Here is a 25,084-nt window from a genome sequence, read left to right on the forward strand (position 1 = left end):
GAAGGGAGACAGGCGGCAGAACCGCCATTACCAACCGCCCAAAACATCACCACCACCACTAGCCTCACACATAAAACACCAACAACAACCACCACAAGTCCTTTTTCAAATCTGAAAAAAAAAAGGAGAAGGGAGAAAGGCGGCTGCCGCCGTTTTGTTGTAGGTCTGGTCGGAGGAGAAGGGGAGGAAGAAGAAAGGGGAAGGGAAGGCGTTGGAGTGGTGACGGCGTGACAGCAAGGGCGGTGCAAGAGGATATGAGGAGGCGGGATTTCAAAATTCAAAATTCGAAAAAAAGGCGGGATTTCAGAGAGGGAGGCGACGAGGGGTGGGGTGCGGCGTTTGGCGGATATGTGTCGGAGTGTGGCTGTTGTTGGTGTCGTTGCTTGAAGTCGGCATATGGAGGGTGACTGGTGGACTGGTGGTTGTTGTTGAAGGCGTCGCTGGTGGATATATTGTCGTTGGTGGAGATGTTGTTGTCAGTGAAGGCTGTTGAAGTTGTAGGTGGTGGCGGTGGGGGACTGATGGTGACGGTGGTGGTGGAAACGAAGGGATATGGGAGGGAGAAAGAAGAAGAGAGGAAGAGAGAGAATTAGGATATGTGTTTTGTGAGGCAGTGAATTGAGTGAGGCGTGAGAAGTAGGGTTTTGGTTGTGTTTTAATCTTGACCCTTTATTTTGCTCTAATCTTAACCACTCATCTTTTAGATCTAAAGGAAGGTGGACTTAGTTGAACCTAATTATATATATATATATATATATATATATATATATATATATATAGTGTATAGTTCTCCTAAGTCCCTTACATCTATTGAGTCCCTAAGTCTTTATATGGGCCTTTGGATGAAGGGAATCAATGGGTGAGATTAGATCTCAATGAAGGGCTAGAAATCAAGCTCCCTTAATTACCTCCTCAACTCAATTAAATTTCTCACTAATCACTCATTTCCTCATTATCACACCCTCCTCTCCCTCTCTAAATCTCACTTTCACATTCTCTCATTTTACTCTCATCAAACAAAAAAAAACCCAAAAAATCTCAGAAAAAAAAACCCAATGAAACAAAAAAAAACCCAAAAAAATCTCAGAAAAAGAAAATGAAAAATGTTCCTCCTCAACGTCGCCCTCCTTCCTCCGGCAGCCAGTGACCCTGCAACCCCACCACCATCCAACGTCGCCCTCCCTCAACCCCGCAACCAAAACCCCGTTCCTCCTCAACCCCACAACCCTCAACCCCGCAACCCCAACGCCGCCTTCTCCTCCCACCATCACGACCTCCACCAACCACACAACCTCCTCCCCTTCTTTCCGACCACCAACCCAAAACCACCTTCACCCAGCCATCATCTCCCTCCCACCAAGAACCCAGCCTCCCACCAACAACAACCCAACCTCGAAATCCTCCCGCCTCCTCTCCTCATTTCAATTTTTTTTTTCGTTTTTCGTTTCAGATCTGGGCCGACGGCCGTGTTGATGGTGTTTGGTTTTTTTTTTTTTTCGTTTTTCGTTTTTCCCCTTTTTTTTCGTTCAATTGTACAAGAGTAGTACGGAGTATTAGTTTCCTGAGATGAAACTTGTTGATCATGGTTTTTGGTGTATTTTTTTCTTGGTCTTTTTATTTCGTTTTTTTTTTCAATTTTAGATTTCAGATTTTTTTATTTCGGTTTTATATTATTTTAGATCTAATATTGTTGGTTTTTAGATCTAATATTGTTGGTTTTTATTTTAGATCTAATATCGATCTCTTTTGGTTGTTATAATGTTTTGGTTGTTTTGAGTATTGTTGATAATTATTACTCGTGTAATGTTATAATAATTTCAGTATTTTTTTCGGTTTTTTATAATCTCATCTATTTTTTTCGGTTTTTCAATTTATTATTTTAGATCTAGTATTGTTGATTTTTTTGCTAGGTTATACGGACTATATTTTTTCAGATTTGTTATTTAAAATCTCGTCTTATTATTATATTGTCTTGTTTTATATTTTACAAATCACGCCTTGTTAATATCCGTCTTGTTAGTATATTAAAATTACACCTTTTTTTTTATTAAAATTACATTTATTTCTGTTACAATTATACTTTTGTCCGCTAAAATTACACTTTTTCCTATTAAAGTTACAATTACACTTTTTTTGGTTAAAATTACACTTATTGCTGTTACAATTACACTTATTTCTGTTACAATTACACTTTTTTTGGTTAAAATTACACTTATTGCTGTTATAATTACACTTTTTCCTATTAAAATTACACTTTTTTTGTTAAAATTACACTTTTTTTTTGTTAAAATTACACTTTTTCCTGCTAAAATTAAAGTTTTTTCTGTTAAAATTACACTTTTTTTCGTTAAAATTACACTTTTTCGTTAAAATTACACTTTTTTTCTGTTAAAATTATACTTTTTTTCTGTTAAAACTACACTTTTTTTCGTTAAAATTACACGTTTTCCTGTTACAATTACACTTTTTTTCGTTAAAATTACATTTTTTTCCTGTTAAAGGCTATCCTCACAATGACTAAAGTTATACTCTTGGACTAAAGTTACATTAATTTGGACTAACTAATTTCGACTAATTTGGACTGTTTGGACAATTTGGACTAACTAATTTGGACTATTTGGACAATTTGAATACAATATTTACAACTAAATTTGGACTAAAATTGAATAATTTTGGACTCAAAATACAAAATTAGGACTAAAAATACACTATTTACGACTAAATTTGGATTAAAGTTACAATTTTGGACTGAAAATACACTATTTTCGAATAATTTTGAACTAATAATACACTATTTACGACTAAATTTAGAGTAAAATTACACAATTACAACTAAAGTTACACAATTCATTTATTTTGAGTCATTTAGATTGTGCAATTCCAATCATTGTCCACTAAAGTGTAACTTAGTAAATTGATAGTGTGTGTATCTTTTATCATTTTATGAGTGTAATTTTAGTCCACAAAAGTGTAATTTTAGTCCAAAAAAGTGTAATTTTAGTCTACAAATGTGTAACTTTAATCCACAAATGTATAAATTTAGTCTACAAAAGTGTAATTTTAGTCCACGAAAGTGTAATTTTAGTCCATAAAAGTGTAATTTTAATCCAAATGTATAACTATAGTCCAAATTTGTGTATCTTTAGTCCAAATTGTGTAATTTTAGTCCAAATTGTGTAATTTTAGTCCAAATTTCTGTAACTTCAGTCCAAATTGTTCTAACTTTAGTCCAAAAGCGTAACTTTAGCCATTGAGAAGATAACCTTAGTAGAGATAAATGTAACTTTAATGAAGACAAGTGTAATTTTAAAGGAAAAAAGTGTAATTTTAACAGAAAAAAGTGTAATTTTAACGGAAAAATGTAATTTTAACCCGAAAAAAAGTGTAATTTTAACAGAAAAAAGTGTAATTTTAACGGAAAAAAGTGTAATTTTAACAAGGAAAAAACTGTGATTTTAACCAAAAAAAAGTGTAATTTTAACGAAAAAAAGTGTAATTTTAACCGATAAAGTAATTTTAATAGATCCTAAATCACACAATACCAAAAGAAAATTTTAAATACGAAATTTGGCAAATATATATAACAAGACGGATATTAACAAACTGATATCAACAAGAAAAAAAAGTAAAAAGTGAGATTTCATAACTAATAGATTTAGTACTATAATTTTAACCGGAAAAAAAGTGTAATTTTAACACAAAAAAGTGTAATTTTAACGGAAAAAAGTGTATTTTTAACAAGGAAAAAACTGTGATTTTAACCCAAAAAAAGTGTAATTTTAACGGAAAAAACTGTGATTTTAACCAAAAAAAAGTGTAATTTTAACGAAAAAAAGTGTAATTTTAACCGATAAAGTAATTTTAATAGATCCTAAATCACACAATACCAAAAGAAAATTTTAAATACGAAATTTGGCAAATATATATAACAAGACGAATATTAACAAAGTGATATCAACAAGAAAAAAGTAAAAAATGAGATTTCATAACTAATAGATTTAGTACTAAAATCAAACTATAATTTGCAAGAATGTCAATAACCGGAAAAAAAAAGACCAAAACATGAAAATTGAAAAAAAAAAAAAAAAACGGAAATGAACAAAAAAAAAAACGGAGATGGGTAAAAAAAACAAAACATTAACTACAAAACGGAAATGAAAAAAAAAAGACCAAAACATGAAAATTGAAAAAAAATAACAAAACGGAAATGAACAAAAAAAACGGGTCAATGAAAATTGATCTATTTTAGTAGATCTAAGATTAAAATAAAAAAAACTCACAAATTTAAAACAATATTATATAGCAAGACGATATAAGGAGAAAAAAACAACAAAAAAAGTAAAAAGAACACCCAAACATCAAGTTTAAAAAAAAAAAAAAAAAAATTAAAAAATGACGTTGTGGCGGCGGCGGCGGCGGTGGTGGTGGTGGCGGCGGCGGGGGTGGCGGTGGTGGTGTCCGGTGGGTGGTGGTAGGTGAATGAAGAATAGATGAGTAAATGATTTATTTGGATTTTTTGGGTTTTTTATTTGTTTGGTTTTTTGGGTTTTTTTTTTCTTGGGTTTTTTTTTACAGAAAATGGAGAAGTGAGATATAGAGAGAGAATGAGGAGATGTGATAATGAGAGGTTAATGATTAGTGATGAGAACTAATGGAGTTAATAAGAAAATTAGAGGAAGAGAGCAAAATTAGAGGATTAACCATCTTTTTTGTGTTTCATCCTATCCCTTCATTTTCAAGATCCAAAGGCTCACAATGAGACTTATGGACTCACATGTAAGAGGTGGACTTACATGATCTTATTACTATATATATATATATATATATATATATATATATATATATATATATATATATATATATATATATATATATATATATATATATATATATATATATATATATATAGATTTAGGATCCGGTGAGAACGATCACTCGGTGAGAACGCATATCTACCATTAGATTAAAAGAGATCTGACGACTCACACTATACTTTAGACAAACACAAACTCACCCAAAACCAAAACTTCTTCCCATCATCCCTCTCCCCCTTAACTCCAGCCACCACCCCAACACGACCTTGCCTCCGATGGTGCCACGACCACCAGATTCCTCCGCCACCGACACCCCGCTTTTGACCTCCACCCTTCATTTTCACCATAACCCGACAATCGCAACCACCGCTCATCTTCCTCGCCTACGTCGCCGCTAACGATGACTAGAAACACCCAAGAAACCACCAGATAACATTGTCGGTGCTGGCGCAACTCCGGCGACTAGCCATGATCGCCCTGTATTACTCCAATCAACTTCCCTTTTTATCATCTCTTATCCCTATAATCCTAATGCTTGCTGCCTCCGGTGAGTTCCAATTTATTCGATGGTACACCGCTAAAAGATGATAAAGTTAAAACTAGCTGTGGTTAGGCAAGGTTGTTTAATTAATCTGCAATTCAAATTAATGGTTTGTGCTTGGTGTGGGTATCGACTAAAGGGATTGATTCATGAGTGAAGTTGTGTAATTAATTGATTTGCGGAGATTATTGCAATAGTTTATAGACAACATTCTTGAATGTATGCGTTACAAGTGACGAATTGTATAAGTAGCTCTTATGTACTGTGATTTTTTTGTTTTTGCATACATTTGTATTCTCTTCATTACACAGAGGGAAAGAAAAATGTGGTCAAAATTCTCAATGATTTGACATACTCTTCTTTGGATTTGTACCCAATATCTTGCTGAAGTATATTTCATTTTAGATACATTAAATATTTTTAGATATATTAAATGTATTGTAAAATAAATTAATTATACTACTAGATATATTAATTATATGTGTTGTGCTAGTAAGTGTACCTAAAATAAGAAAAATGTATCTACATGATTATAAAGTGTATCTAAAATCAATATAAAAAGTGTACCTAAAATAGTATATCTTCCATATACCGAGTTATTTAATGTATCTAATGGCTCCAAGTATATATACAAAAAATGGGAAAAAAACGTACCTACGGTAATTTAAAGTGTATAAGCGATTTCGTAAAACGTGTATTTGTGATAAATTTTGGTGAGAATGCAGTAGATACATTTAAATTTATGTCAGATACACTTTTTTCTGTCCTAGGTACATTTTTTTTTTCTATCCTAGGTACATTTTATGACAATGTAGATACACCTTTTCTCATCTTAGACACACTTTTATCCCGCTTATAATTAATGCAATTAATGTATCTGTAGTATTTTTTATATGTTTATAAATAAATCAATGGTTAAAATTAAAACCCGCTTTATCAACTATTTCTTTTCACGGAGTAGCAACACACAACCATTCACCCACCCACTTTAATCTCCCCTACACGTCAATATTTGTCAGTATCCATTTCTTTAATCATGCTATGCCGTAATCACCACCCTTGGGCCCAATGAAATATATTGGCGCTGAAGTTTTGAGCGCCACCCATTCCACTACAACGCACCTCCGACTCGGTTCCAATTCCTCCCTGTCTCCTCGGAAATTTTGAGCACCACCCATTCCACTACAATTCGTAACCCGAAATTTATTGGGCTTAATTTAATCGGTCTCTTTATCACCGTCTTATCGCCGGAGTGGATCTAAGATTAAAATTGCAAACGATTTTAATTTTAAAAGTTTAATAATAACTGAGAGACGATTACCGGGATATAGTGCGATGGGGATGGTTGTCGGAGGAAGTGGAAAGTTGAACGGTGAGGAGAGTACACCGGAGTGACGCCTGAGAAAATAAATGATGTCGGAGCTCCGGCAGTACGCAAGGTAATCCACAAAGAGAAAAAAAAAAAAAAAAAGAAAAACAGACGGAAGAGAAGCATATGGGTGGTGCCCAGAATGACGATGTGAGTGGCGACGACGGACGACGGACGACGGTGACAGAGTTGGTGATGGGTGTGTCAGGTAGTTTTTTGTCAGGGGTGGATGGAGATGAGAGAATGTGATTTCGGGTGATATGGAGTTCGTAGTTCGTATGTCAGTTAGGCGTGTGTTAATTGTTATTATAACTTATTACAAGTGTGTTCTCACCGTTCTCACCGAATGGTCGTTCTCACCGGATCTTGACTCTCTCTCTCTCTCTCTCTCTCTCTCTCTCTCTCTCTCTCTCTCTCTCTCTCTCTCTCTCTCTCTCTCTCTCTCTCTCTCTCTCTATATATATATATATATATATATATATATATATATATATATATATATATATATATATATATATATATATATAGAGTGAAGTTCAAATGAGTCCACCTAAATAGGTGAGTCCCTAAGTCCTTATCTAAGCCATTGATCTTCTAAGATTGATGGTTGAGATTTGAAACTTTTAAACAATTTTTGTAATGAAGCTTTAATGTTTTATAAGTGAAACTTTAATATGTGAATGAAACTTTACTTCTTAAGAATTGTAACTTTAAATTTTTAAAGTCATTTTTTAACAAAATTTTAAAATTTAAGTATTTTTGAATATAATTTTAATGTTTTTCAAATGAAACTTTAACGCTTAAAAGTGGAACTTTAATTTTTTTTAAACCATTTCTAACAAAAAAAATTTGATTTATGAAATAATGTAATTATAACCAATATTTATTTAATTTAACTGATTTTTGACTGTAACTTTAATGGTATACGAGTGCAACTTTAATACCTAAAAATGAAACTTTATTTTTTTTAAGCCATTTTTAATAAATGTTTTTGGATTTAGGTAATAAAGTAACTGTGAATAAAATTTATTTAATTTCCCTCATTTATGGACGTAACTTTAATATTTACGGGGTGTAACTTTAATCTTTAAAGAGTATAACTTTAATTTTTTTAGGCCATTTCTAATATAAAAATTTAATTTATGTATTAATATAATTTTAACAGTTTATATAACTTTAATCATAATTATGAAACTTTATTCTCTTAGGGAGAATAACATTAATAATTTTAAAAGTTTAATAATAACTGAGAGACGATTACCGGGATATAGTGCGATGGGGATGGTTGTCGGAGGAAGTGGAAAGTTGAACGGTGAGGAGAGTACACCGGAGTGACGCCTGAGAAAATAATTGATGTCGGAGCTCCGGCAGTACGCAAGGTAATCCACAAAGAAAAAAAAAAAAACAGACGGAAGAGAAGCATATGGGTGGTGCCCGGAATGACGATGTGAGTGGCGACGACGGACGACGGTGACAGAGTTGGTGATGGGTGTGTCAGGTAGTTTTTTGTCAGGGGTGGATGAAGATGAGAGAATGTGATTTCGGGTGATATGGAGTTCGTAGTTCGTATGTCAGTTAGGCGTGTGTTAATTGTTATTATAACTTATTACAAGTGTGTTCTCACCGTTCTCACCGAATGGTCGTTCTCACCGGATCTTGACTCTATATATATATATATATATATATATATATATATATATATATATATATATATATATATATATATATATATATATATATATATATATATATATATATATATATATATAGAGAGAGAGAGAGAGAGAGAGAGAGAGAGGAGAGATCAAGTGAGTCCACCCTTTTACATTGAGTCCATAAGTCCTCTTTAGGACCCTTGAAAAGATGGGATGAAGGGCTGAGATTGAAGGCAAAAAGTGGGGGATTAAGGCTAAAATATGAGATTAATACTAATGTAAAACACACTCTCTCACTACCTCACTAATCAACCCTTAATTTCACTATATAACCTTTCTTTTTCCACCCACTTCTCTCTCCTATCACACAAATACCATTTCTCTCATCTCTCTATAAACCAAAAAATTCAAAAAACACACCAAAAAAAAGTTCCCTCCTCTCATCCTCACCACCACCGAGGGCACCCCACCCTACCCCGACCTGTCCGCCACCACCACCCCACCACCACAACAAACAACCACAACCCGCATCACCCTCCCCTTCATCACCCGCATCACCCTCCAACCACCCACCAAACGACCACATCCACCTCCACCTCCTTCCCCTTCTCCTTTTTTCCAGATCTGAGACCACCACCTCGACACCACCACAGCAACACCAGGCCTGCCATTTCCCGACCCCACCACAGCAACACCACACCACCACAGCAACATCACTAGATTTAAAAAACTCCGCTTCATCGACATCCTCCTCCTCCCCTCTCGTCTAGGTTGATGTTGTCGGCGAGGGTGGTTGTTGGCGGTGGTTGGAGGAGGCGAGGATGGTTGTTGACGTGTGTTGTTGCTGTCGTGGTCGATGTTGGTGTTGTTGATGCTGTCGTTTTTTTTTTTTTTCTTCTTCTTCTTCTTCTTCTCTGGTTTTGTCTTGTTTGTCGGGTAGTAATGGTGGACTTCTTTCCCTTTTTCCAATTTTTTTGTGTTGTGGCTTGTGGGTGGGTAATGGGTTTTGTGTTGTTATTATGGGTCGTTGGTTTTCACTTTTGAGATGTAGTTTTAGATTTTCTTTTTCCTTTTTTTTTTCTTTTTTTTTTAGATTTACACTTTTAATATATTTGAGTTCTTGTCTTTGTTGTCCATTTCGTTTTTTTTAGATTTACACGTTTTTTTTTATTTATTTATTTATGGTCTTGTTTTATATTTTTTAAACCTCGTCTTTTAAAAACTCGTCTTTTTTTATATTGTGAGATACAAAAAGCTTTTTTAAAATTTTTAGATCTACTTTTATTCTTAGATCTATAAAATAGATACTTAGTCTTTTTAAGAACTGTTTTTTTTTTTCTAAGTTTCATAATAAAGTTAGTTATTAATATCGTTGGTGTTGGTGTTATTGTTATTGTTCCACATTTATACTTGTATTTTTTTTACATTTACACTCGTATTTCTTGACATTTACACTCATATTTCTTTTTTTTTTTTTTTTGGTAACGGGCACTCATATTTCTTTACTTTTACACAATTTTCAGATTTATACTCATATTTCTTTACATTTACACTCATATTTCTTTACATTTACACGCATTTTTCAGGTTTACATTTGTACTTCTTCACATTTACACTTGTAAATCATTACATTTACACTCATAATTACTCACATTTACACTCATAATTACTCATATTTACACTCATATTTCTTTATGTTTACACTTGTATTTCCTCACATTTACACTCATCTTTAAATTTCCACTTTCGCCTTCCTCCTTTTATTTTTTTCAGATTTGTGTTTTCTGTTTGTTTTTCCTTGAGTTCGTGTTTTGTGTGTGTTTGTTGTCTTTTTTTTTTTTTTTTTCAACAATAAAGTGTTATGTTTATTATTATTGTCATTATTATTAGATTTAATGTTACTCCCTTCATTCAACTTTTATCACCCCACTTCAATATAATACCCCTCACATAAATTGGAGAAATGGGGTGATAATTGTTGAATGGAGGGAGTATATTTTTGTTAGATTTTTTTTTTCATTCTCTCTTTATTAGATCTAGTGTTGTTGATGTTGTTTTATCATGATTTTTTTTCAACACTCGTATTTCTCTTATATTTACACTTGTATCTCCTCACATTTACACTCGTATTTCTTTAAATTTACACTCATATATTCTTAACATTTACAGTCGTATTTCTTAACATTTACACTCGTATTTCTTTACATTTACACTTGTATTTCTTTACATTTACACTCGTTAAAATTATATAAATTTGCACTCATATTTTTTGTGGATATGAGTTGGTGGGGAAGGACGACGATGGTGACATTTTTTGGTAGTCGGACTAAAATTTTACTCGTAAAGGACAAAGTTGATGGTGACATTTTTTGGTAGTCGGACTAAAGTTTTACTCGTAAAGGACAAAGTTACACTTATAAAGGACCAAATTCACACTCAAAGGACAAAATTTACAATCTAAAACTTTCAAATTGACTAAAAAATCAAATTTACACTCTTAAAATGTTACATTTACACTCGTAAAACCTCACATTTACACTTGTAAAATGTTAAAATTATATAAATTCAAAATTTCCGTCACAAAAAAACAAATTTACACTCTTAAAATGTTACATTTACACTCGTAAAACCTCACATTTACACTTGTAAAATGTTAAAATTATATAAATTCAAAATTTCCGTCACAAAAAAATCAAATTTACGCTCTTAAAATGTTACATTTACACTCGTAAAACCTCACATTTACACTTGTAAAATGTTAAAATTATATAAATTCAAAATTACCGTCACAAAAAAATCAAATTTACACTCTTAAAATGTTACATTTACACTCGTAAAACCTCACATTTACACTTGTAAAATGTTAAAATTATATAAATTCAAATTTTCCGTCACAAAAAATCAAATTTACACTCTTAAAATGTTACATTTACACTCGTAAAACCTCACATTTACACTTGTAAAATGTTAAAATTATATAAATTCAAAATTTCCGTCACAAAAAAAACAAATTTACACTCTTAAAATGTTACATTTACACTCGTAAAACCTCACATTTACACTTGTAAAATGTTAAAATTATATAAATTCAAAATTTCCGTCACAAAAAAACAAATTTACACTCTTAAAATGTTACATTTACACTCGTAAAACCTCACATTTACACTTGTAAAACTCATACAACATTACATTTACACTTCTGAAATCTAAAACTCAAAACTGATTAATTAGGGGCTAGAGAGAGAAAGAAAAATTAATTAGTGTATAGAAATTTGATTAGTGAAATAATTTTTTTGTTAATTTCAATCTCAACCATCCATTTCAATCCAACCATCCACATTTTTTTCCTTTTCTTTTTAATAGCCCTTAATCCTTCCCTTTTCCATCCATCTCAACCATCCATTTTCTCATCCAATGGCCCTTAGAGGGACTTAGGAACTCAATGACATATGGTGGACTCATAAGAACTCACCTCTATATATATATATATATATATATATATATATATATATATAGAGAGAGAGAGAGAGAGAGAGAGAGAGAGAGAGAGAGAGAGAGAGAGAGAGTGAGTGAAGTTCAAATGAGTTCACCTAAATAGGTGAGTCCCTAAGTCCTTATCTAAGCCATTGATCTTCTAAGATTGATGGTTGAGATTTGAAACTTTTAAACAATTTTTGGAATGAAGCTTTAATGTTTTATAAGTGAAACTTTAATATGTGAATGAAACTTTACTTCTTAAGAATTGTAACTTTAAATTTTTAAAGTCATTTTTTAACAAAATTTTAAAATTTAAGTATTTTTGAATATAATTTTAATGTTTTTCAAATGAAACTTTAACGCTTAAAAGTGGAACTTTAATTTTTTTTAAACCATTTCTAACAAAAAAAATTTGATTTATGAAATAATGTAATTATAACCAATATTTATTTAATTTAACTGATTTTTGACTGTAACTTTAATGCTATACGAGTGCAACTTTAATTCCTAAAAATGAAACTTTATTTTTTTTAAGCCATTTTTAATAAATGTTTTTGGATTTAGGTAATAAAGTAACTATGAATAAAATTTATTTAATTTCACTCATTTATGGACGTAACTTTAATATTTACGGGGTGTAACTTTAATCTTTAAAGAGTATAACTTTAATTTTTTTAGGCCATTTCTAATATAAAAATTGAATTTATGTATTAATATAATTTTAACAGTTTATATAACTTTAATCATAATTATGAAACTTTATTCTCTTAGGGAGAATAACATTAATAATTTTAAAAGTTTAATAATAACTGAGAGACGATTACCGGGATATAGTGCGATGGGGATGGTTGTCGGAGGAAGTAGAAAGTTGAACGGTGAGGAGAGTACACCGGAGTGACGCCTGAGAAAATAAATGATGTCGGAGCTCCGGCAGTACGCAAGGTAATCCACAAAGAGAAAAAAAAAAAAGAAAAACAGACGGAAGAGAAGCATATGGGTGGTGCCCGGAATGACGATGTGAGTGGCGACGACGGACGACGGTGACAGAGTTGGTGATGGTTGTGTCAGGTAGTTTTTTGTCAGGGGTGGATGGAGATGAGAGAATGTGATTTCGGGTGATATGGAGTTTGTAGTTCGTATGTCAGTTAGGCGTGTGTTAATTGTTATTATAACTTATTACAAGTGTGTTCTCACCGTTCTCACCGAATGGTCGTTCTCACCGGATCTTGACTCTCTCTCTCTCTCTCTCTCTCTCTCTCTCTCTATATATATATATATATATATATATATATATATATATATATATATATATATATATATATATATATATATATATATATATATATATATAGAGTGAAGTTCAAATGAGTCCACCTAAATAGGTGAGTCCCTAAGTCCTTATCTAAGCCATTGATCTTCTAAGATTGATGGTTGAGATTTGAAACTTTTAAACAATTTTTGGAATGAAGCTTTAATGTTTTATAAGTGAAACTTTAATATGTGAATGAAACTTTACTTCTTAAGAATTGTAACTTTAAATTTTTAAAGTCATTTTTTAACAAAATTTTAAAATTTAAGTATTTTTGAATATAATTTTAATGTTTTTCAAATGAAACTTTAACGCTTAAAAGTGGAACTTTAATTTTTTTTAAACCATTTCTAACAAAAAAAATTTGATTTATGAAATAATGTAATTATAACCAATATTTATTTAATTTAACTGATTTTTGACTGTAACTTTAATGATATACGAGTGCAACTTTAATACCTAAAAATGAAACTTTATTTTTTTTAAGCCATTTTTAATAAATGTTTTTGGATTTAGGTAATAAAGTAACTTTGAATAAAATTTATTTAATTTCACTCATTTATGGACGTAACTTTAATATTTACGGGGTGTAACTTTAATCTTTAAAGAGTATAACTTTAATTTTTTTAGGCCATTTCTAATATAAAAATTGAATTTATGTATTAATATAATTTTAACAGTTTATATAACTTTAATCATAATTATGAAACTTTATTCTCTTAGGGAGAATAACATTAACAACTGAAATTTTAGTCCATGTCATTGTAACTTTAGTACTTTACTAGTCAAACTTTAGTCCATATCGATGAAACTTTAATCTGAATCGCCACCAACTAATAACAACCACCACCTCCTTTGTCACCAGCCTGACCCACCACTACCTTTACCAACCACCACCAACACCCAACACGTACCACAAGATCTGAAAAAAATGGGGGAGGGGGACATGAACCACCACGACATCACCACCACCACCCTCCTCACAAATGACCCACCAACAACAACAAAAATCAAGTTTAAAAAAAAAAAAGCAGTAGAACGGCCACCGCTACAACACAACCACCAATGACACCAACAACAACAAAAATCACGTTTTTACTCGGACTGAAAAAAAAAAACAGTAGAACGGCCACCGCTACAACAACTACCACGGCCACATCCAGCAAAAAAAAGAAAGAAGAAGAGGCGACAACAACCAATGACACCGAACCAAAAAAAAAAATTCATTACAAACGGCCGTCACATCACCCTGCCCGCTGCCATTTTCGTCATTTTTAATTAAATTTCGAAACAAAATGAAACTTATGCCATTCTTATGTGTAGATCTAAATTTTCAAAACAAAAAATATTTTTGTGTAGATCTGAAAATTTCGAATCCAAAAAAAAGAAAAGAAAAATGACACGGTGGTGGCGGCGAGTTGTTGTCGTCGTGGTGGTGTTGGTGGGTGGTTGAAGTGATGGTGTAGGGGTGTTGGCCGAGGGAGGGAGGTGGATTAAAGGGGCGGAGGTTGTGGATTAGAGGGGCGGAGGGAGGTGGCGGCTGTGGAGTTAGAGAGAGAAGGTGGGGAGGAAGAGGGAGAAGTGGGAAATGTGTTTGTGAGGATTGAAATGGGAAAATTAGGGTTTTGTTGTGCTTTTATATAGGCTCTTTATTTTGAGATTTAATCTTAGCCCTTGATTTTATTAAATCTAATGGACAGAATTAGGACTCATGGACTCACCTAAGGGAGGTGGACTCATTTGATCCTAATTCTATATATATATATATATATATATATATATATATATATATATATATATATATATATATATATATATAGAGGTAAGATCTAATGAGTCCTCCTCTCAAATTGAGTCCATAAGTCCCTCTAAGGGCCATTGGATGGACTAAATGGAAGGTTGAGATGAATTTGATTAAAGGCCATTAAAAAGAAAAGACAAAAAATGTGGATGGTTGGATTGAAATGGATGGTTGAGATTGAAAATTACCAAAAAATATTACCACTAATCAAATTTCTACACACTAATTAATTTTTCTTTCTCTCTCTAGCCCCTAATTAATCAGTTTTGAGTTTTAGATTTCAGAAGTGTAAATGTAATGTTGTATGAGTTTTACAAGTGTAAATGTGACGGAAATATAATTTTAACATTTTACAAGTGTAAATGTGATGTTTTACGAGTGTAAATGTAACATTTTAAGAGTGTAAAATTTATTTTTTGTGACGGAAATTTTGAATTTATATAATTTTAACATTTTACAAGTGTAAATGTGATGTTTTACGAGTGTAAATGTAACATTTTTAGAGTGTAAATTTGATTTTTTGTGACGGGAATTTTGAATTTACATAATTTTAACATTTTACAAGTGTGAATGTGAAGTTTTACGAGTGTAAATGTAACATTTTAAGAGTGTAAATTTGATTTTTTTGTGACGGAAATTTTGGATTTATATAATTTTAACATTTTACAAGTGTAAATGTGAAGTTTTACGAGTGTAAATGTAACATTTTTAGAGTGTAAAATTTATTTTTTGTGACGGAAATTTTGAATTTATATAATTTTAACATTTTACAAGTGTAAATGTGAAGTTTTACGAGTGTAAATGTAACATTTTTAGAGTGTAAATTTGATTTTTGTGACGGAAATTTTGAATTTATATAATTTTAACATTTTACAAGTGTAAATGTGAAGTTTTACGAGTGTAAATGTAACATTTTAAGAGTGTAAATTTAATTTTTTGTGACGGAAATTTTGAATTTACATAATTTTAACATTTTACAAGTGTAAATGTGAAGTTTTACGAGTGTAAATGTAACATTTTAAGAGTGTAAATTTGTTTTTTTGTTACGGAAATTTTGAATTTACATAATTTTAACATTTTACAAGTGTAAATGTGAGGTTTTACGAGTGTAAATGTAACATTTTAAGAGTGTAAATTTAATTTTTTAGTCAATTTGAAGGTTTTAGAGAGTAAATTTTGTCCTTTGAGTGTGAATTTGGTCCTTTATAAGTGTAACTTTGTCCTTTACGAGTAAAACTTTAGTCCGACTAACAAAAAATGTCACCATCACCTTTGTCCTTTACAAGTAAAACTTTAGTCCGACTACCAAAAAATGCCACCATCATCGTCCTTCCCCACCAACTCATATCCACAAAAATATATTAGTGCAAATCTATATAAATTTAACAAGTGTAAATGTACAAATATATGAGTGTAAATGTAAAGAAATATGAGTGTAAATGTAAAATTATGAGTGTAAATGTAAAGAAGTACGAGTGTAATTGTAAAGAAATATGAGTGTAAATCTGAAAAATGCGTGTAAATGTAAAGAAATACGAGTGTAAATGTAAAGAAATATGAGTATAATAAATATATTTATTAGATTTAAGAATAAAAATTATTATAATATGATTTGTAAATGTGTAAATGTATAAAAACCAGTGGATAGATCTGAAAAAAAAGTGTAAATGTGAGGAAAAACGAGTGTAAATATAATGATTTACGAGTGTAAATGTGAAGAAGTACGATTGTAAATGTAAAAAAAATGAGTATAATAAATATATTTATTAGATCTCGAAAAAAACTACAAAAACCAAAAGAATATTTTATAAAAGAAGTAAAAAACTAAAAACATAAGAAATACGAGTGTATAATATAGATCTACAAAAACCAAAAAAATTCTAAAAGAAAAAATTGTAAACTAAAAAACCTAGATCTAGAACGAGCAAGCGGGAAACAAGTCCAAACTTTAAAAAAAAAACGTGACAAACATATCAACCACCACCACCCATGCCCAAAATCAGACAAAACAATTATTTGGTAATAATTGGTAAATTTAAGAGTAAAACCAAGACTAGATCTAAAAATACCAAATAAAACCAAGACTAAATCTAAAAATAAGATTTAAAAAAAAAAAAACATGTAAAGCTGCAAAAGATACGACAAACATACACAAAATCAAAACACTTCAAAACACTTTTTTCCACCCCCTGACTACTACAACAACGCAGCCAACAACAACACGACTACTACGATTCAACAACACCCACCAAACACCACAGATCTGAAAAAAAAAAGCGAAAAGGTTGCGGATGGCGGCAGAGCGAATACTGTTTTTGTGGGCGTCGAATGGTGGTTTGTGGTGTTGTTTGCGGATGTCGGGTTGTGATGATGTGTCGCGGCATCATGGTGGTTCGTCGTGGTGGTGTCGGTTGGTGTTGGTTGCCGAGGAGGGTCGTTAGGGTAAGGGGAGACGAGGAGGCGGCGGATCTGATTGTTTTTGTTGACGGCGGTGTTGGAGGAGACGTGGGGTGTGGTTGGTGGTGTTATGGTCGTCGGCATGAGAGGTGGGGTGTGGCTGGTGGTGTTGCGTGCCTGGTGGTGTGGAGGTGGTGAGTGGTGTCGGGTTGGTTGTGGTGGTGAGTGGTGGATGTGAATTATTTGGGTGAGATTTTTTACTTTTTTGGATTTTGAATTATTTGGGGTTTTTAGAGAGATGAGAGTAATGATATTTGTGAGATGAGAGAGAAGTGGATGTGAAAATAATTGATATATAGTGAATTAATTTTTAATTAGTGGATTAGTGAGGTAGTGAGAGAGAGTGACTTACATTAGCATTAATCCCTTCTTTTTGCACTAATCCCTTCCTTTTTTCCCTTCAATCTCAGCCCCTCATCCCATCTTTTCAATGGTCCTAAAGAGGACTTATGGACTCAATGGATTTTGGTGGACTCACTTGATCCTTCCTCTCTCTCTCTCTCTATATATATATATATATATATATATATATATATATATATATATATATATATATATATATATATATATATATATACACAGATTTAGGATCCGGTGAGAACGATCATTCGGTGAGAACGGTGAGAACGACCTTTAATTATAATTTTCACGCGCCCCTGCTACAACAGACTCCATTTCTCCCAAAGTCACATGTAACAGCCATGTCATCTCAACACATTTATTATCAACAAACACATCCCAAACTCGTCGTCATCCACCATCACACATTTATTAACCACCACGATCAGCAGCCACCACCAAACAACGCCGACGAACACCACAACCACCACCAGACATCGGCGACCTCTCATATCCCTGTCTCTGTCGCTGCTATGAAGGTAATCGTTACTCTGCGGTTGTTCTCACAGTCGCTCTGCCGCCGTTCCCACGTCAATATCCATATCTATTAGTACCATCTACCGGCGACGGTGAAAAACTTCTGTCGATAATCTAGATGACGCCGACGAATCACAGGCTACTTTAAGACTCCCCGTCGACGGTGCTCTTCTCTCGCCAATATTCCAGAAGACGGCAATCACTGGCTTCTGGTCGAATTGGTGAACAACAATCGACAATTCGCCGGCGACACGTACCTCACCTCCTACCCTTCGTTGATTTCCCTCTATTTTCAATGCATCTACACTATTTTTTGATGTATCTAACCATTGTTTTAATGTATCTAACATAGATACACAAAATTAATTACTAGGTACATAAAAAGTGGTTTGAGATACATCAATATAAAACCCAGATACATTAATTTTGTGTAGCACAAATTGATTTTTTTACTCATGCCAACTAACATAAATGAATCGACCACTGTAGCACAAATTGATTTTTTGAGCTGTTCCTGGCAATGACACCATATATCAACATATGAGCAGTTTCCGGCGAGTAAGATAAAGAGACACGGACAAGAGTGATCGGCGGCAGCTGGTGATGGTGGTCGTGTTGTTGTCGGCGTCGGACATCAGTAGGTCGCAAACGACGGCTAATGAGCAGCGCAACTTCAGGGCTATAAGACGGTACTGGTCGTCGTTGGTGATGCCACCGTGAACCTGAAGAAACTGCCGATTTCATCGACTGCGACGTCAGCGTCGACATGGAAAGGGAATTGATTATCGAAATCGATTGATTTTGAGAAATTGGGATGCGATTAAGTTAATTACTTTGGTTGCATAATTCAATTATTATTGTTAATAATGTCACATAACATGTGTGTTATGTTATGGGGATGAGTTTGTTGAATGGCTGTTGATTGATTTGGGATTTTTTCCCCCGAAAATGATAGACAGTAGCGAAGAGAGTGAAGAGGCAGTGTTTGTTTTTTAAAATAATTGGGTTAGGTAGTTCGTTCTCACCGTTTGCACCGAGTGTTCGTTTCTCACCGATCCCACCTCTATATATATATATATATATATATATATATATATATATATATATATATATATATATATATATATATATATATATATATATATATATATATATATATATAGAATCGGGATCTTACGAACCAAATTAAGTTACGAACCGTACGAACTGAATAAAAACCACTAGATTGAACTAATAAACGGACCAGATTATCCCCCTTTACTTTATACCTACCCCACCCACAAACATTTTACCCAAAACATAATCTCCCAATACCTAACCCGTCACTTTCCTCTCTTCATGAAACACCAATACTTTCCCCGTCATCCACCAAAATGTCACCGGAGCTCCGTCCTAAACTCGTCGGCACATCATCCTATGTTTATTGTCGCCGGCGCCATCACCAAATCTAATCACTCACCTTCTTCAACCTTATTTATATTCACCAGATCACCAGATCACCACGACCATACCATCCCCGGAGCTCCCCGTCGTCTTATCTCCGGCAGAACCTCATCCACATCCCTTATTTCGATACTCTTCAACATGATTAATTTTCTGGTTTTTTTTTGTTTCATCCTGTTTTTCTTTTTCCAATTCTTAGATCTACTTAGAAATACAATTAATTTCGAAAAACTAATCATATACTTGCAATCCTTGAGAAATTTCGATGTTGGCTGACTTGTCGACAATGGTCGTCTGATCGCCGGCGTGATTCCGGCCGGTTCGAGTTGAGAAAAATCCGCATCAGTCACACCTGATTTGGGCGAGTTATTGTTGTGGTGTGAATGACGGAGTGGCGAGTTGTTGTTGTTGTGAATCTCGGTGGTTTTTGGTGGTGGCGGAAGATGGTTGTTGGCAGCGATGAAGATAGAGCATCAGGTGTCGAGTTGGGTGCTGAAATGGTGGTGTTAGTCGTATCTGGTGGTTGTTTGAAGATCTCTTAGATTGAGTTCTCATTGCGGATTGGAATGTGGTGGTTGTTTGATGGGTTGTTTTAAGTTCTATTAAATCGAATTCGTTTTGTGGTAAGGGATGTATTTTTGTGGTAAGGGATGTATTTGTGGAGATGGTGAATGGGTCATGTATGATTGTGGGTGGCGGCGGCTGCGGCGGCAGTGGTGGTGGGGCAGTGGTGTTGTCGGCGTTTTCTGAGTGTACTGGTAGACTAATGCTGGTGGTCGTGGTGGTGACGACAGTGGTGGGGGGTGGGGGTACCGGTGAGAGTGGTGGTGGTGGTGACGTCAATGGTGGGGTGGTGGTAGGGGGTACCGTTGGATACACAAGGTATTAGTACCGGATACACATGGTACAATTGCCGGATACTTTTGTGGTCGTGCTGAGTGGTGTCGATAGTGGTAGTCGAGGTGGTGGTGAGTGGCAGTGTTGTCGTGTTACGCGGCAGCGGTGGGGGCAGTGGTGGAGGTGGCAGTGGTTGTGGTGGGGGCTATGGTGACGGTGGTGGAAGTGGATACACAAAATACTACCCCAGATACACATTGTATTGATACGGTATACATTTGGTATTAATACTGGATACATGTGTATCTCGTATTAGTACCATGTGTATCCGGAGGTACTAGCTAGCGTGTCTGGAAATGCGTTTCTTATAGATGTATGATAAGATGCGCATCTGACTTTGATGACATGTGTATCTCGGGTAGATACGATGTGTATCTGGCTTTAACGACATGTGTATCAGCAAAATAATATAAAATGTATCCATAAATAGTATAAAAGTGTATATAGAATTTTAGTGTGGAAAAGTGTATCTAAGTATGTTATAAGATGTATCTGAATGAAGAGTGAAACTGAAAAAAAAAAAAAAACAAAAAAAAGTATATAACTGGGCTAGTTCGTACGGTCCGTACGTTAAGGTAGTTCGTACACGAACCCGCCCTATATATATATATATATATATATATATATATATATATATATATATATATATATATATATATATATATATATATATATATATATATAGATTTAGGATCCGGTGAGAACGATCACTCGGTGAGAACGGTGAGAACGATCACTAAACAAAGAATTATAATCAATCTACTTGTCTACGTCATTATTAAATCACAATATCTAACCCTTCTGACCACACACCCACCACCCATCATCTCTCACACCTTAACACGACCACCCACACTGACGGTAGCCTCCACTGCCCACCTCACTGCTGGCCGGCGAGTGGAGTTGCCGGAACATCTCAGGTGACCACTTGTCTACGTCATTTTAGCGATGCCGACCTCGACTCCCCAGGTTCTCCAATAAATCCTATCGCAATTTCACTTATATCCTCAATCGTCGCTCACTCTTACTCCGGTCACTATCGCCGGCGAGGAATAACGCCGAATAATCTTTCTGGCCTCTCAGAACTCCATCCGCGATCGCACGACCATTGTCGCATGCTCCTTCGCCGAGCACTACTGTTCCACTTCTGATGATGTCGCCGACTATAGATAATCAACGGCGACCGTTGCCGAACACTCTTATCAGTTTAAGCAAAACGCAATTGGTGTATTTTGTTTCTATAAAGATGTATCTCAACCCATTTTTAATGTACCTAATAACTGATTTTGTGTATCAATGGTAAGATACATAAAAAAAGTTGGTAGATACGTCAAATATTGGTATAGATACGTCAAATAGATGTGAAAAACGGAGGGGATAAGTTAAGACAGAGATGGTAGTGGACCTGAGTTATCACCACGGATGATGTGCGAGAGTTATCATTGGAGGTCGTCAGGCGATAATCGGTCTCCGGCGGAGGAGAGTTCTAATATGATTAAAGGGTAGTCAATTAGCAATTACTCCTTACGATCCCACCTTTGATGAGAAATGTAAAACTCAGCAGTGGTGTAACAGCAACTAAATCAGCAAAAAACTTAACAACCAAAAAAACGACAACAACACAACTGTATGGCAGGATTCCATGGTGTAGAACATAAGCAGTGTTGAAAACACAGAGACTATATCAGAATGACTGGTAATAAGAACAAATGTGCAGCGAATAGCATACGCCAACATCCAGTTTAATGTCGAAATGGGCGTAATTAAGTGAGCCAGTGCAATAGAGTAACAAGTGAACAAAATTACAGCATAACCATATCCCACAAGCGTTTCAATTGAAACAAGATGTTATTCCAAGATTCCGCCTTTGTTACACAATAATACATGCCCTGCTTATCAATTGAACCGAGATGTTATTTCAAGATTCCGCCTTTGTTACACAACAGTATGTACCTTGCTTATCAATTGAACTGAGATGTTGTACACAGTAGAATCACAAAGTTTTCTGTACTCACTTGCGGAGGTTAATGTATCTAGATTACCGGAGGTTCGACAGCACGTCGCCGGCGACCACCAATGATTAAAACTCCAACATTCGTTCCTTTATCAACCAGCAACGCCGGAGAACGGTAATAGCATTCGTGGAGAGATCCCCGGCAATATCCTCACCGGAAACAACTGGCACTATCCCGTCGTCAATGGAGCTCCGACCATATCCTCCCCTTCGTTGGTTTCCCATTATTTCATTGTATCTCCACCAATTGTTAATGTATCTAATTACTAATTTAATGTATCTTTACATAGATACACGAAATTAATCACTAGGTACATAAAAATTGGTTCTAGATACATCAATATAGTTACCAGATACATCAATATAGTTACCATATACATCAATTTCGTGTAGTTCAAATTGACAATCATGAATTTCGACGAGTTGTGCAGCCATTGATGGTGCCGGCGACCCTGCACGGTGGTCCGAGAGTGAAGCACTGGGTCCTTCTGAGATGCTCGATGGTTCACGAAACAGGAAATGTCAGGGTCGGGGATGCTCGATGGTGTCGACAGAGTTAATCCGGCGTCTTGGATGTTATCGGTGATTCTCAGGCATTGCTAGTGAATGTCGGTGGCAGCGACGGCATGCGACGGGTGGTGGTGGATGGGAATGACAAATGATGGAATGGGGGATTTATGAGTGGTGTGCTGTGTGAGAACAAGAAGAGATAGACAAACGACATGAATTGGGTTGGGTTATTGTGACTTGTGATATAAAGGTGGGCCGTGATTTTTTAAAATTCCATTGTTAATAAGGTCGTTCTCACCCGTTCTCACCGAGTGTTCGTTCTCATAGGATCTTACTCTATATATATATATATATATATATATATATATATATATATATATATATATATATATATATATATATATATATATAGAGAGAGAGAGAGAGAGAGAGAGAGAGAGTAAAGTTCTTATAAGTCCCTCATATGTTTTGAGTCCCTAAGTCTTCACTATAGCCCTTGGATCATCCAATATGTATGGTGGAGATTGAAACCAAAAAGCACCATTAACACTAAATTTTCACTCTCTCTCTCCTACACATTTTAATTAATCACTAACAACATAATTAAACACTAATTCACTATATATATTTTCCACTCACTCACTTCTCTCTCATCTCACACATTTCACTACTCTTCTCTCTCAAAACCCCAAAAAATAAAAAACCCAAGAAAAAAAACCCAAATACCAAACAAATCAAAAAATCAAAAAATCCAAATAAATCATTTACTCATCTATTTCGCATTCACCACCCACCTACCACCACCCACCCGACACCACCACCGTCGTCATCCCCACCACCACCACCGCCACCGTCGAAGAATTTTTTTTTTTTTAAAAAAAAAATTAATGTTTAGATGTTGTTTTTATTTTTTTGTTGTTTTTTTTCGCAAATATCGTTTTGCTATACAATCTTGTTTCAAATTTGTGAGTTTCTTTTATTTTGATCTTAGATCTACTAAAATAGATCAAGTACTATTTTCATTGACCCGTTTTTTTTCATTTGCGTTTTTTTTTTCAATTTTGATGTTTTGGACTTTTTTTTATATTTGTTTGATTTTAGTACTAAATCTATTAATTATGAAATCTCATTGTTTACTTTTTTTTTCACTAAATCTTTGATTTGTTTTACCATTTTTCAGATTTGATTTTTTAAATCTCATTTTTTTACTTTTTTCTTGTTGATATCACTTTTTACCGTTAAAATTACACTTTTTTCGGTTAAAATCACAGTTTTTTTCCTTTTAAAATTACACTTTTTAACGTTAAAATTACACTTTTTTCCGTTAAAATTACACTTTTTTCTGTTAAAATTACACCTTTTTCCTGTTAAAATTACACTTTTTAACGTTAAAATTACACTTTCTTTATTGACCCGTTTTTTTCATTGATCTACTAAAATAGATCAAAAATTATTTTCATTGACCCGTTTTTTTTTCATTTGCGTTTTTTTTGATTATTTTTTTTTCCAATTTTGATGTTTTGGTCTTTTTTTTATATTTGTTATTTTTCAAATTTTCATATAAAAATGACTTAAAATGATTATAGTTACATCGTCATGGACTAAAATTACATCCACAATAAACTAAAGTTACACTTTTATGGACTGAAATTACACTTTTGTGGACGAAAATTACACTTTTGTATACTAAAGTTACACATAAGAGGAATAAAGTTACGTATTTGTGGACTAACATTACACTTTCATGGACTAAAATTACACTTTTGTGGACTAAAATTACACTTTTATGGACAAAAATTACACGTTTGTGGACTAACATTACACTTTTATGGACTAAAATTACACTTCAGTGGACTAAAATTACACTTTTGTGGACTACAATTACTCTTTTGTGGACTAAAATTACACTTTTATGGTCTAA

The sequence above is a fragment of the Silene latifolia genome, chromosome 6, assembly GCF_048544455.1.
Source record: "Silene latifolia isolate original U9 population chromosome 6, ASM4854445v1, whole genome shotgun sequence".
NCBI lineage: Eukaryota > Viridiplantae > Streptophyta > Magnoliopsida > Caryophyllales > Caryophyllaceae > Silene > Silene latifolia.